At 35.3% G+C, this 12,610-nt stretch overlaps 1 long non-coding RNA gene across 1 annotated transcript; it reads left to right on the forward strand.

Annotated features, from left to right (window-relative positions):
* Positions 1 to 23: 23 nt before the first annotated feature.
* On the forward strand, positions 24 to 10,595 carry LOC116419108. The gene is made up of 3 exons (XR_004229373.1): positions 24 to 311; positions 2,199 to 2,268; positions 10,235 to 10,595. It is a non-coding gene; the product is annotated as an uncharacterized LOC116419108 (long non-coding RNA).
* Positions 10,596 to 12,610: the final 2,015 nt, after the last annotated feature.

A 12,610-nucleotide genomic window follows, 5' to 3' on the forward strand; every position in this document is an offset into this window, starting at 1 on the left:
CCTGTGACGCCGCCTGCCCCTCATCCCAGCCAATCCGGCCGTGCCGTTTAGAACACATGCAGAAAGCTGGCCAGACGTGAGACGCCTGCCCGGCCGTGTCTGAAGGGGTGGGGTGCCCGAATCCGGGCTTTAAAGAGATAGAAACAATGATTTGATGTGGTGGTTGAAACCTAGGCACAGAGAGGCATATGCAGCCGGGCTGGCCCGAACTGCTAAAATACAAAAGAAAGAGACTCGCTTTCCTTCCTTTCCTCATTGCCCGAGCAATTGTCGTCGGACGCAGCCCTGCTCTTGGCCGGAACTGACCAAAGGTGAAGAGGGCTATCTATCGCCAGTCCTAGGATCAGCATAACAATTATACCCCAAAACGGGCTAGCTGATAACGAAAATGTTGACCATAATAATTCACGGGGAGGAGAGGGGTCGCAATCTGATACACGGAGGAAGCACACACATTAATGAAAACAAGTTTTTAGAAATTTGACGTATGCCAAGGGTTCCGATAAAGGCATCATTTCCAAAATATAGAGAGAATTGACTCAAATACAAGCCATTCTCCAATTGATAAATGGATATAAGTATGAATATTTTCAGATGAAGAAATTAAAACCATTTGTAGTCATATGAAAAAATGCTGTAAGTCATTATTGATGAGAGAAATGAAAATTAAGACAACCGAGATTGACTAAGTTGACAGGAAAAGATAATGATAAATGTTAGAGAGGATGTGAGAAAACTGGAACATAAAACAAATTCTGGTGGAGTTGTAAACTGCTCCAGCCATTCTGGAAAACAATTTGGAATTATGCCCAAAGGGCTTTAAATCTGTGTATACTCTTTGATCCAGTAGTACTGGGCCTGTATCCTAAAAAGATCATTAAAGGAGGGGGAAAGACCCACATGTGAAAAATGTTTGTAGCAGCTTTTTTTGTTGTGAGGAAGAACTGGAAACTGAGTGAATGCCCATCGGTTAGAGAATGGCTGAATAAGTTGTTATATGTATGTTTTGGAATATTATTATTCTATAAGAAATGATCAGCAGGATGATTTCAGAAAGGGCTAGAGAAACTTACGTGAATTGATGCTTAGTGAAGTAGAATCAAGAGAATCTTTATGTAGTAACAACAAGATTATGCAATGATCAATGCTGGTAGATTTGGTTCTTTTCAACAATGAGATAATTCAGGTCAATTCCAATAGACTTGTGATGGACAGAGCCATTTGCATCCAGAGAGAAGACTGTGGGGACTGAGTGTAAATCACCACATAGTATTTTCACTTTTTTGTTGTTTGCCCGGTTTTTGTTCCTTATTTTTTTCTTTTTGATCTGATTTTTCTTGTGCAGCATGATAATTGTGGAAACATGGAGAGAAGAATTGCACATGTTTAACATATAATAGATTATTTGCTGTCTAAGGGAGAGAGTAGAGGGAAAGGAGGGAGAAAAAATTTAAAACACAAGCTTTTACAAGGATAAATGTTGAAAATTATGCATATATTTTGAAAATAAAAACTAAAAAAAATTTTTTTGATGTATGTATCCACTATGATAGGAAAGAAGGAACCACCCTTTCCACCTAGTAATTATATAAAGCCCTTCATTTATGGAAAGCATTTAAAAGGTGATAAGGTTTTACAATGTATCTATTATACTTTTGACATCAATTTCCAATTGGCTTCCCTGACATTACTTTCTCACTTTTACAAACCATGTATATAGATGCAAAAATAATATCCAATACCTGGCCACATAGATGACAAATGTTTATTGCTTGATTCAAGCACAAGCCTGACCAAGTAATTCTCCTGCTTAAAAATCTTTAACTGTTAAGCCAAAACATAAATACCTGACTTAGCACTATAGGCTAATTAAAGTTTAATTCCAAGTTACCTTTCCATGTTGCCCCTAGTTTCAGAGACTTTCTAGCTGAATTACTTGCTTAACCTCTGCTTTAACTTCCTCAGCTGTAAAATTGGGTTAATAATAACACCTGTTTCGATGGATTGTTATGAGAATCAAGTGAGATAATACTTGTGCCTAAGCATTTAATAAATGCTTGTTTCCTGTCTTCAAAAAATAATTGTTAAATGAGTGGTTAAATACAGTAATGCTAGCTATATAGTTTGCTTCTAAACTGTTTACATATGTATCTCATTTGGTCATAATCTTGTGAGGTGCTATTCTTTACTTTTTACAGATGAATAAACTGTGGCAGAAAGAGGAGAAAGTGACTTGGCCAACATCACACACCTATTAAAGTGCCTGAGGTAGGATTCAAATTGAAATCTTTCTGTTTGTAGTCTATAAGATTTTATTAATGTCTACTATGTGCCAAGCCAATGGGCTAAGCACAGGGAATACAAAGAAAGGCAAAAGCCAGTCCTTCCCAGTTCTCCAGGAGCTAGATGAGGAGACAGTGTGTAAACCACTGCTTACAAAAATGTGTAGAGGACAAATTGAAGATAATCTTCTGAAGAAAGGCAGCAGGATTAAGGGGGAATCAGGAAATACATTTAGCAGAAAGTAGGATTTCAGCTGACTTGTTTGTCCTTTCTTCTGGAAAAGGACCATAACATCTGGAAAGAAGATATCATGACCTGTAAATTAATAGGATTTTAGTGAAGTTGAACTATGGCATGTCAACAGACTCTCTTTTGGAGCCATCTGGGTTCAGTGACAAGATATAGACCAGGACGACTGGAGATGATCTGGGATGCTGCGGGAGACCTTGAAGGAAGCCATCAAAGCCAGGAAGTAGAGATGGGAAGGATGAAAATTTCAGGCATGGAGAGTAGCCAGTGAAACTGACCAGAAACAAGGAAGTCATTGTCACTGAATTGAGGAGTTTGTGGGAGAACGGGAAAAATAAGAGGGAGCCAGATTGGGAAGGATTTGACATGCCAAAAAGAGATTTTATATTTGATCCTGGAAGTGTTAGGAAGTCATTGAAGTGTGAATGAGTGAGTGAATAACATGTCAGAACTGTGCTTCAGGAAGATTAATTTTACAATTGAATAGTGGATGGATTGGAATAGGAAAAGACCTGAGGCAGGAAGATCCATCAGCAGGTTATTTCAACATTCCAGGTATGAATTGATGAGGGTGATGGCAGTATCAGAGGAGAGGATGGGGCAGATATGAGAGATATTACAAAGGTAGAACTAATATTTGACAATTGGTTAGATACTGGGGTGAGTGCTGAGATGATAAGATCTGGGATGAGAAAGAATGAAAAGTCAAAGATGATATTTTAGTTTTGAATTTGGGTAATTGGGAGGGTGGTGTTTCCCTTCAGGGTATAGAAAGTTTGGAAAGGGGATGGATTTGGAGGTCAAGCTATTGAGCTCAGTTTTGGACATGTTGCATTTAAGGTGTTTACAATACATGCAATTTAAGCTGTCTGATAGGCAAGAGATTAGGATCGGATAAATAGATTTGAGAATTACATATATAAAGATGATAATTGAATCCATGGAGCCAAAGGGATCACCAAGTGAAATAGTTTAGGTGGATAATCCAAGTCTAGCATTTTGCCTACTGCAACACCTATGAACTGAAGGGGGGTGGGGGGGGGAAGGAGGGCAGGGAAAATAGCTGTTGCGCTGAAAAGCACAGAAGATGAGAATTATAGGAAATGAGAAAGCTTGGTGGCAAAAAAGGGAAGAACAGTGGGGGAGAGATTAGATACTTCATATAGTTGCTTGCTGCTTTTGTAGATTATTTAGGCCCTATTAAAGAAGTTATTTTGGGGGAAGACAAAGTTGGTATAATAGAAAAATGCATTTGAAATAAAAAGATGTTTCTCATTGTATGTCTTTTGGTTCATATTGCCCTGTTTTCTAATTGTTCCAGTTTAGAGACTGATTATGTCTGATTGGTTGTACATTCATTATTCATTGTTTCAAAATTCTGTTTTATCTTTTTTTTTTTTTTTGCTAAGGCAATTGGAGTTAAGTGACTTGCCCAGGGTCACACAACTAGGAAGTATTAAGTGTTTGAGGCCAGATTTGACCTCAGGTCCTCCTGACTTCAGGACCAGTGCTCCATCTACTTTGCCATCTAGCTGCCCCTAAAAGTCTGTCTTATCTAACTAACCAAACTGTAATTTTTTTTTTTTCTGGCAAAGGCCCTGTTTTTACATTAATTTCTTTCTTATTCTATAGTGTTAACTATGTTAGCATAGTTCTGGATATACTGAAAAACACTTTTTGATGACTTAATTTGATTAAGGAATATTGGTATTATTGATAGAGATTATTATTTCTGTGGAATCAAATGGTAACCAAAGTTCCTTTCTATCATGCACACAAAAATTTTTAATTTGTAATGCAAGTTACTCTTGTATGATCCTGCTTTCAAGTCTACCTTTTTGACAGATTTCTGGTTCGTTACAAGCTTGAACTTTCACTTCAATTCAATATCTAATTCCACAAATATTTATTACATGGCTACTATGTGACAGACACTGTGCTAAGAAGTGAAATACAAAGCCAAAAATAAAAGAATCATAACTCCCAAGGAGCTGACATTTTATTGGGGAATATAACTTTTTGTATCTAAGGAAATACAAAGTTATTTTTGAGGGAAGATAAAAAAAAAGTGTATCTGTAGGAAAGACAAGCTTTGGTGGTGTTGGGGGGAGGGTGGCACATGAGTTCAGTCTTGAAGGAAGGTAAGGATCTTAAGAGGCAAGATTAAGGATCTTAATGAGAATGGGAGGCATTCCAGGTATGGAATGTCTGCACAGATAGTGAGAGAAGAAACAGGCAGTAGCAAATAGTTCATTTTGGTCTGAACACAGAGAATATAAGGGGGTAATAATATAAAATCAGTTTAGATAGAAAGGTTGCAGTCAGATTGTGAAGGGATTTAAGTATCAAAAAGAGAAGTTTGCATTTTATTTTTGAGGCAATAAAGAACCAACAAAACTTTTTGAGCAGAAAGATGACATGGTCAGACGTGTATGCTCTATTTAGGATGTCAATTTATTAGGTGTGTATGGAATGAATTGAAGAAAGGAGAAGATGGAGGTAGGGGAATCAATTAAAAAATAGTCCAAAAGAGAAGTGATAAGGGTTCAAATAAAACTATTCGTAATATGTAGAGGAGGGGATAAAAGTAGGAGATAGAATCAATAGAACTTGGAAACTGATAAAGAAATAGGGGAGGGGGAATTGGGTGGGGAGAAGAGGAATGTGTTTCTGTGTATGTGTATGTATGTGAGAGAATGAGTTCTGTTTTGGACATATTGAAATTGAATTAATTATGGGATATCCAGTTGGATATGTTTAATAGGTATTTGATCATGAGGGACTCAAGTTCCAGAAAGAGACTATAGATCTGAGTGCATCCATGAGAACTGATAAAATCACAGAAAGAAGAGAAGAAAAAAAGGCCCAAGACAGAGTTTTGGACAATAACCCAGTGGATTGCAAGAATGTAATAGGGAATTGGAGATAATATCTGATAGTGGGCAGAGGCTTCCAGGATTCCTTTCTAATCAAGTTGAAAGGATTAGGAAGACTTAAAATCAATGAAATATTTCCCTCCAAGGTCATTATGGGAACAAAAAAAGTGAAATTTTGAAAAAAGTAAGAAGTGTATCTAAGTATCCTTAAAAAGAACTCCCAACAAAAGGTTGGAATGCTGCTGCTTCTAGGAGTGTGCAAGAAGTTGCCCCTCCTGATACAGTCTATATGTTTCAGCCATAACCAAGAAATACAAGACATGAAAGAATGCTGAGATAACAAAATATCAGAGACTATTGGTCAAAGCTGAAGAAAGCTGAACAGAGCACTAGTAGGGAGCTTCTTGATTATGTGTTACTCTGTTGTGAACAGAGCTGGTGATCCCTATTTTAGATGTTTCCCTTCTCACACTCCCATTTTTTTTCAAAGAGACAGTAATATCCTTCAGCCCTAGTCTCTTCATCCTTGCTTCTGTTAAGAGTCTATTCTCTTTTTTTTTCCACAAGAATTTTTTAGAAGAAATATTACTAATAGGGAGAGAAAGTAGGAATTGAATTAATTGATGAGACCGATGTGTTGTCATCACAGTGACTCTACTAAATGCTAGCATTCTGCTTTGTCTCTATGCAAGCTGGCATAACTGAAGGTATCTGACTCTCACAAGACTCTCACCTGAGATCCCCTAGAAGGAGGCAGACCAGGGAAAAGAAAAGAGAGAAGAATTGGATCCCAACAGAGGGAGAAGAGTCAGGGATGTAGCATGTTGTTCAAAGTTAAGATTGCCCTAGTTCTATGATTTAGAGTTAGGGCTCTAAAATAACTATAGAATATTGGAGATAGAATGGATCTTAGAAAGTATCTAGTCCATTCCTGTCATTTTATAGATGAGGAAACTGTGGTCTGGCAAGAATAGTAAGGGGCAGAAGAGGAACAAGAATAAGGATTCTGGCTCCCAATTTATTATTTGCCATATACCCACACTGCCACTCTCTTGCATCACATTTTGAAAATGTGCTTTTATATATCTTTCGTTTTTTATTTTTTTTCAATTAAATAAGCATTTATTTTCTTTTCATTCCACCTCTACAAAGGTTGTTAGGTGATACAGCAGATAGAGTGCTACCCCTGGAATCAGGAAGACATGCTCTCAAATCCAACTTCAGAGACTACTAAACTGTGTGATCCTTGGCAAGGCAATTAACTTTTTTCTGCCTTAATAGGATTAGCTAACATTTATATAGCACTAGCAGTGTGCCAGGCACTATACTAAATGTTTTACAATAATTGTCTCCTTTGATCAGTTTCCTCCAAGGTAAATTAAGAATAATAATGGGTTGTGAGGATCAAATGAGATAATATTTGTAAAGTGACTGATACATAGTAGGTGCTTAATTAGTGCTTTTCCTATCTCCCCTTCCTCCCCTCAACTGAACAAAAAGAAAAAGAAAACAAATATGCATTTTGTAATTCCGCATTCTCAGTCTATCACATCCTTATCAGAAAATGGTTAGCATGTTCCATCATTCATCCTTTGGAGTTGGTCAATGTATTGATCAGAGTTCTTAAGTTGTGCAAAATTGCTTTTCTTTACAATATTGTTATTATTATATAAACGGTCCTCCAGGTTTTGTTTACTTCAGTTTCCATCAGTTCATCCAAATGTTTCCAGGTTTCTCTTCTAGATCTATTATGCAGAAGGTTCTTAAAGCTAGATTGGTTTTCCAATGAACATTTGGGCCTTGGCTACATTTCTTTTGCCCAGATTGCTTTCCACTGTATTTCAGCTTCAGGCTGTAATACTTAAGGAACCAAATCAAAATCGTGTTATCATTGACCCTAGTGTCAATAATACACAGTGTCAACAACTATTAGTCAATAAACACATATGCTGGTCTGTTGATTTACAATATAAATAGAAAGAGAAGATGAGTCAAGATGCCAAAGTAGCAAGAACATAAACAACTTTGGTCAACACTTATTGTCTCATATTCAGGAGCAAAAATCACACTTGCTTCTGGTGTTTTGAGCTTAAAAAAATTATTCTGGATACTTTGTCAGCATTCCATAAATAATAACAAAGCAATTTGCTATTTTCTATTCCAAATTTGAGAATATAATATAATGAGATGGAAATGTCAAGTGTGAGATATTACTGTGTAGGAATCTAATACTAAAGATAATTCCATATTGTATTTTCATCTTCATTTAATGTTAAATGACTCAGTAGGTTCTGGGGATTTTGATGCTTCACAAACCACTTAGTCCTTTCTACTTAAAGACTACTGGTTTGATTTCTCCATTATACAGTCTATTACAAAGAAGCAGCCTTTTTAAAATACAGAAATGATGTGGGGAATTTTTTTAGAGTTCTTTCCAAAAATAACTTTTAGGTATGTTTTCTTTATTGGACAGATTAAGGGTTTAGGCAAGGAATGTAGCTATTAAAGTATCATGAACTTCCAATTAAGAATATTAAAAATCTATTTATATATAATATATAGAGAGACAATGAGCAAATTGTCTCATTTTCCAATTAAAAATTATATAAGGTGGTCCCTACTTTATGATACTATAATAAAGTTGTTTTAGGGAATATACAAATTAAAAATGCAATTAGAAGAAATAGTCAAAAATGGATTCATTTTCTGGCCAATTATGAGTCTAACAGACAAGTTTTGTAAATAGCGTATGACTAAGAAATAGTGTGTTATATAATAGTGGTTCTCAAATGTTTTGCTCTTAAGATCCATTTGCACTCTTAAAAACTTTTGAGGACCCCAAAGAATTTTTGTTTGTATGGTGTATATATATTTATATATGTGTCTGTGTGTATTGATGTTTACCGTATTAAAAATTAAAGCATCTTAGCTATTATTATGAAAATGACTTTGATATCAAGTATCTTCTAAAATGGGTCCAAGGATCCCTGGACCACACTTTGACAACCATTGTTATAGAGGAAAAGAACACTGGATTTGAAGTCAGAGGAACTAGTTTCTTTTTTTTTTTTTTTTTTTTTAAATTTCACTTTTTTATTTGAATTTTCAGGGTTTAATATAGTATTTGTCAGATAGCAGGTACTTAATTGACTATTGAATTGACTTGATAATTGAATGACTAAATAACAATTTAGATTCACAACCTATGATTTTTACACATTGTATTATTCATAAATTTTGGTTTAAATGTTTGTTATAAAAAGATTTTTCCAAATGTTTATTTAATAAATTAATTAATCAATTTATGATATCTTTGAAGCTCAAATAATTATTACATGCATTATTGATGTTAAAAACTAAAATTTATATGTTATTTTATGAGGGATATCCAAATATGATCATTTAAAACAAAAAATACACTGTATTTAATTCAAGTCAACAAACATTTATTAAACACTTTCTATATATTTTAGCACTATGCCAAGTACTAATTGTAAGACAAAATCTGGTGCAGAACTACTAAATACTAAAGGGAACCAAACTGGATGAAAGTTTGAAAATATGTAACCAAATAAAGAAAAATGCAGTAAAATATAAATAACACTATATTTTAAAACTAAATAAAAAAGCAGACCATAAGAATACTTCTGTATAGATAAATGGCCCTATGAGTTGCCACCCCTGAAATAGTAGAGGAACTAGTTTCAAATCTGACCTTGCAATTCAGGAACTGTGTAACCTCAGATAAGGCACTTCTAGTCTCTGGGCTTTGATTAAAGTTCCTTTTATCTTGGAATGATCTAATCTACCAACATCCAATAAAATACAAAACAGTCAATCCACTTTTGTATAGTGTAGAAAGAGTTGGTTTTTATGCATTGGTCGTTTCAGTGACTTCCAGCATCTATGACATCAAAATATTAATATCTCAATATTAGAAAGAACTTTAAGCTAAATGACTAGAAGTTAATTTAACTTTTTACCAAGGGCATGAACCTGACATTTGATTATTCTAATAGAGATCTCACTACTTGAAAAATCAATATTTATGTTTGAATTTGTTTTTTGATATATTTTGTTTTTATATCATTCTTATTTTCTAAATATATCCTTCCTCTCTCCCCTCCCCAGTGAGCCTATCCTTGCAACAAAGAATAAAAAAAGAAAGAAGAAGAGCAGATCAGAAAAAACTAACCAATCCATCAACTGAGCCAACAGTACATACAACATTTCATACCAATAATTTCCTTCATGCAAAGAAGGGAGATGCATTTTCAAATCTTTTTTCTGGCCATATATTTGATTATTGTGATTAGGTAGCACTCAAAGGAATTTTTGTTGTTATTGTTGTTTTTCCTTTACATTGCTGTAATAATTATATATGTTTCTGAATTCTGCTTTGCATCAGTTTGTGTCATTCCATGTTTTTGCATCTTTTTCATATTCATCACATGAATTAATAAATGAATGTGAAAAAGGGATCTGGCACAAGTGTAGACCCCACCACCTTGCTGAGATTTTGGCCCCAGGTGGCAGTTGCTATAGAGTTGCTTCTGAGAGAATTAAGATTTGTAGAACACAAATGGACATTCTGTAATTATTTTTAGTTGGCTTCTTCAAATAGTCCTGAGTAAGCACACAAGGGATCTCTAGTTCCTGAATTTGCATTCGAGAGAGTGAGGTAACTCCTTGGCTCATAGCCAGTGAGAACATGCAGTAAGTGGAGAAGGACTTTAGGCCCTCCCCTTTCCTATTACTCCAGGCCATATGGCCCTCAAGAAACAAATCTGAGTCCTTGATTTTTTGGTCTTCTGTTTCTTTTCTAGGTACAGGGAGTGAAATTTCTGACCTTGGCAATTTCAAAGTCTTGAAGTGTACTGCTGTTATAGGCAGGCCAGAAGGAAAGCATCATCTAGAGTGATCTTCAAGACTTTGGCACCCTGCTTACAATCTCAGCCACTTTACTACAGACAACCCTGATGCATAATGGCCTTTGCCAAAGGAGCCATAGCCTGTCTTGTGGCTCTGATGTTCCTGGTCTGCCTCATTGACTCACTAGGTTATCATCACCACCTTTCATTAGGAGGCCCTCTATGAACTGCAGAAATGTGGCATCAGCCACATTGCAGACTAGATCATCAAGATCTGAGATTTGAACTTTTTGAAGAAGGAGGAGGGGAGAAAAATTTTAGGATTTCTGAATTTTTTCCTCTTCCACATTTCCCCCCTTCCCTTCTTTTTATTTATGTCGTCTCTTAGGAGGAGAGAAATTTTTGTTTGTTTGTTTTTCCTTTTCTTTTTCTCTTAGTACTGCCTATGCCAGGATTGTCCATAAAAACTCTGAAGCATTTAAATAGTAAAAGGTCCTCCAGAATCGAAGGTGTTGTCAAACTCAAATAGAAACAGGGGCCATTAAATCATACATAAGGACCCTTCTGGGTAGCACATTGACTTAGAAAATCATATATTACATTTTCTGTGTTCTATTGTATCTTTAATTACTTTGTTGAATATTTCCTAATTACATTTTCATCAGATTTTGGATCACTCAGTATTTGGGGGTGTATTTGATACCTTTCCTTTGCTTGAGAAGATCCTTAGGACCTTGGTACTATGGGGGTCATATGTGATAGGACTAGAGTTGCCCCATTTTCTTGAAAAGGAGTTTAGTTGTAAAAGACCACAAAATTGTCCCTGAGTCTTGACTGGTTTCTGCTTCCCTTAATACAGCTTCCTGGTCCTAAAGGCATAAAAAGTCCCACTCCTGTGGAGTCCAGACCCTCTGACTTGGTAGATTTCTAAAAATCACTCAAGTCACTATACCCTGCTTGCTAACCAGGGGAGTTTCCATATGGAGAAAAAGGAACTATGGCTAGAGAAGCTAAGGATCACTATATTCTTGCTGCATATCCTTTCTGGGTTAGGGCAAAGTTTTTGTTAATTTTTGTTAGTTGTTTAATGACTTACGCGTGCCTCATTTTGACCCATTAACAAATCTAAACTGATAGGGCACTGACATGAGGTCTGCTCTTAACAAGGTTTCTTCTAATGGTTACATGAATCCTTGAGGAAGCAGATTTTTTCTTAGATAAGTGGGATATACAACCATTTTCAGACTTAAGAATCTTGACTCAAGGAAGATATATATATATATATATTTTTTTTTTTTTTAACTAGTTTTACTATTTTTATGAGAGGGTACTTTATGCTCTAGGTGAACTATGCCTTGGAGGAGATAGTATAAGTCACAAATAGTAGGTTTACATTTCCAATCTTGTTGAGGAAATAGAAGCAACAAGAAAAAGAATGCTGAATACAAAGAAGTACAAAATAATATAGTGAAAACTTAATACATAGAGAGTGCTGGCCAGAAATGTCAAACAGATATGAAGGTAAGATCATGTTGGCTGAGGTGGGTCGATGTAAGTATAATCCCAAAGAGCTCAGACATGAGCAAATTATTCCATTAGTGTAAAATTGATTTCTCCCGCTCTATTAGCAAAATCCCTATATTTTGTAAAGTATTACAAAAATGACCCATACAGCTTTTCATGTTAGTGATCATTTCAGTTAACTTGACAAAATGCTAGAAAATGAAAACTATTTCTGATTTTTCTACTAAAATAGAACTTTGGAAAATAATAGATTATGCTGACTACATGAAACCTACTTATATATCAGATTCAAACTGAGGTCCCGCTCAGATTCCACACATTCATGCTGCCCTCTTTTAGGGCACATGATGTGCCCTGCACATCATATTCCCAAATTCTGGCATCAGTGCCCTCACAACCAAACAAGCCTTTGAACAAAAATATCTGAAGTTGTCATGGTGACATTAATTTCTTTCCTTTCAGAACTTTTTTGACTGTTACAGTAATTTTCCAGCCACAACTCTTATTTTTCATAGAGTTAAATATGTTTTTTAAAATAAAAATAGCTTTCATTTCTATAATGCTTTAAGGGTAAAAAGACTTTTCCTTACAACAATTCTGTTTAGTAGAATTATATGTATTATTACTTCATTTTATACATGAAGAAATTGACAAGTTAAAAAGTTTGTCCAAGATCACATAGCTAATAATTGTTAGAGCTGGGATATGAACCATGATCTCTTGACCAGATCTAGTGCTCTTTTTATTTAATGAGGCCTGGTATTAGAGTTTGGTCTCATGGAGAATGTAAAGATTAAGTATTTTTGT

Source organism: Sarcophilus harrisii, chromosome 4 (assembly GCF_902635505.1).
Source record: "Sarcophilus harrisii chromosome 4, mSarHar1.11, whole genome shotgun sequence".
Taxonomy (NCBI): domain Eukaryota; kingdom Metazoa; phylum Chordata; class Mammalia; order Dasyuromorphia; family Dasyuridae; genus Sarcophilus; species Sarcophilus harrisii.